Raw genomic sequence first — 3668 nt, 5'->3', positions numbered from 1 at the left:
TTTTTGTCTTGTAATCATTGATGTTTGGTTTAATACCCGCTTGACAAAATTGGTGAGGGTATTTGAGCACATATTTACTTAGTATTAAATTATAGATTTATGCCTATTTAAAAATTTCTTAGTTAAAATACTGCAAATAAAGGCTTTGGAATCAGATTTAAAAAGTACCTACCATTGCTTCTAGGCTGTTTGGCTAAGATCAAGTATAAAAAGTACCTATCAAGGTAGTAGGCAATTAATTGATGCCATTGCCCAGTTTTGTATTTAGTGAAATGGCTGTTGGTCATCAGCCACTTTTAACCTCTAGGTGTACACACACAAGAAAGATGTTTCAGGAGAGTCAAGAATGTATTGGAGTGGATTTAAGTACCCACAAGTTGCTATTCTGTCACATAAAAAATTTCTCAATCTGTAAAGTTAATATAAAAATACTCATATTTTATGCCAAAAAATAAATGAGAATATTTGTGGAATGCTCTGTAAGCAGAATCGTTACTGAGGAATAGTCAGAATTGTGCCCTATAAGAACAATTGTCATAACCTGAACAGTAGCATTCACAGCAGGAAGAAACAATGTGAACTCACTCAGGCCAAGTATCCAGGTGTATGCACCTTTTATTGGGCTCATGCCAGTATCACTACATTCAACTGTCATGCTTTCCTAGGTAGGAATCTAGTCACTGAGTTTAGCAGCAGGGTACTGCTGCTGGACTTTGAACATCTGTGTAGTTCAAATAGCAAATCATTATACATGAATAGCTAACTACTATACAAACAAGCCAAAACCAATGTCACTGCCATGGCTTCTTTTATATAAAATTATTTGTTAATTTTACAACTCATACATTTAATTCAGAATGACACCACTGTTGGCCTTGGCCAAACATAGTGAGAGAGACATAATAAGCTGACTATCCCTAAGCCAATCTATGGCCATTCTTTATTTTTCCAAACTTCCAAAGTAAGTATAGTACATGGATCTCCTATTACTATACTGTGAGTACATGTTCTTATTCATATCAGTATAGCTAAAAACCCTTTTTAAAAGAGTAATTCTAAAGAAACCTATATTTGAGTAGCTAAGCCACCTGAAAAACAGTATGGATGCCGTAACAAACAAATCTAAAAATACTTAAGCAGGTACACCCAGCTCTTCAGCTATGTATGGAAGGAAAACAATTGAGTTTCATACATATATTTATATAGGCTCAATTGTAGGGTCACTATGTAACTGCACCGTTGAGATAGATTAGCCTCTGAGGAAAGAGACTTGTACATTTTACTTTGTACAAGATTACAAATTTATCTTCAGAAAAGACTGAGTACCTTGATTACTGTAAACCTTGATGCTGGCACCTGAAAAAAGAAAAATGAAAAGTGTTTTAAAGAATCAAGTTTTGGTTTAGAGATTACAATTAATAAAATGTAATTAAACTATAAAAGCACTTATCTGATAATCCGTTTGCTTTTATGTTTTATCATTCATAAAGGGACCTAAAAAATAAATGAGAGCAATCACATTTGTAGGTCATCAATACACTTAACTGATTGAAACAAAATACTCTTCAAATTAAGACTTGAAGAGCAAATTAAGATGACAAATTAACATTTCCTTTCTCATTTTGTAAAAATATCTACTTATCTATATTTACTTCACCATGCACAGGCTATTTCTTAAGTGGTCTTTCCTAAGGAATCAGACCACCAGCCAAAAGCCTTCTGAAATGATTTCCCCCTCTCAAAGCTCTTTACATGTTTCCCACTAAATAGTTTTCAAATTACTTAAAAAGTAAAGAAAAAGGAACTCCAAAACATGAAGTAAAAGTACTCAGTCCTAACCAAGTAAAAGCTTTTGTTCTACCACTGCCGTGTTTATGCATCTATTACGGTTGGTGTTCACTATCCCTCCCATAGATGGGAGTTGTTCAAGAAAAGAAAACATGTTTTTCCTCTTAACTGGTGAGCACACAGTAGGCATTCAAATGCTAATGGTACACATTTTTTAAAGTTTGAAATAATTCATACTAGTGAACTACAACATGAAGTATACCAATTTTGGGTATATATTGAAAGGAACTCAAAACTGATTCAAAAGAATATATGCACTCCCATGTTCATTGCAGCATTATTTACAAGAGTCAAGATATGGGAGCAACCCAAATGCCCATCGATGAGGAGATAAAAAAGCTGTGGTACATATATACAATGAAATATTCCTCTCTCATCATTGATGTTTCTATCTCTCCCTCTGTGAAATCAATAAAAATATACTTTTAAAAAGTGTGCCCTGAAAAACATGTGCATAGCGTGACAGTCAACTAAGCCACACTGGCCAAGGAAGAATAAATTCTTTTGTAAAAACAAGATAATGGGATTTTTCTAGTTAAAAGAAGTTAGGGCTTCCTTTCTGCCACCATTGTAATCACAACAATTTCATAATAAAAGCAACATCATAATTAAAGCCAGATTAATGTAAGTTTCAAACTGGCTTTGTCTTTTAATGTGTCACCTTGGGCCAGTTACTTCTTCCGTCATCTATAAAATGAGGATTATATACCATTAAAATGGCATGAACTGGAACACTTAGGTATAAGTTTAAATTTGTGAAAGGTACGTTGAAAATTATAAAATGGTGAGAGAAAATGAACTAATCAGAAACTGATCAGAAGACTCAGTATTGTCAAGTCTCCCTAAACTGATTTATGGATTCAATGTAAACCCAAATTCATAAGAGGCTCTTTTTGGGGGGTGGGGTTAGGGAGTGGTTAAGAAATCATCAAGCTATTACTAAAATTTATATGGGAAAAAGGATTAGAACAGCCAAAACACTTTCGAAAAATAAAAAGACTGCCACCTGATCAAATAAAGTTAATGTAACAGAATGGAGTCTTAAAATAGACTTACAAATATGGTCAATTGATTGACAATGGTGAGGAAAAAAAGACAAATCAATGGAAGGTTAGAGTTTTTTCACAGATGACACTGGAACAATTGGACAGACATCCATAATGCAAAAACAAACCAACACCAAAAGCCAAACTATACGTTGGTACTATATACAGAAATGAATTCAAAGGATAAGCCAAAATGTACCCCAAACTCTAAAGCTTCTAGAAGAACACAGATGATTTGGTTTAAAAAGAGTTCTCACTGTATCAAAACCGAAAAACTGAATTTCACCCAAATTAAAAGCTTCTACTCTCCTAAAAACACTGAAAATGAAAAGACAAAAAAAGTTCTAGGGGAAAACATCTGCAAATCACTTAACTTTACAAAGAACAAGTGTTTAAAATGTACAAAGAATTCTCAAAATTCAATTTCAACAATAAGAACCTGATTTTTAAATGGGTAAAAGATTCAGACAATTCACATTACAAATAAAACTGATGTTCCTTCTTTGACCATCCAAATATGTATCCTTCCAGTCCATAAATAACTTTAAAAAAGTAAACACTGGTGTAATGTGGTTAATATACAGAAGAGCAAGGGTCCTTACACATCTTGAGTTTGTGTTTGAAGTGTAAGATTTGGACTTTTAAATGTGGAATTTAAGGAAAATTTCATTTAAAGAGCTGAACTGTACAGTTCATATAAGAAATAATTTTAAAACTTCCAGGAAAAGTCAATATCAAGACCAGTGTGCAGTATGGGAGAATTAATCTTAAGAT

The sequence above is a fragment of the Eptesicus fuscus genome, chromosome 5, assembly GCF_027574615.1.
Source record: "Eptesicus fuscus isolate TK198812 chromosome 5, DD_ASM_mEF_20220401, whole genome shotgun sequence".
In the NCBI taxonomy this organism is placed as follows: domain Eukaryota; kingdom Metazoa; phylum Chordata; class Mammalia; order Chiroptera; family Vespertilionidae; genus Eptesicus; species Eptesicus fuscus.
This window is presented reverse-complemented; position numbering follows the sequence as displayed.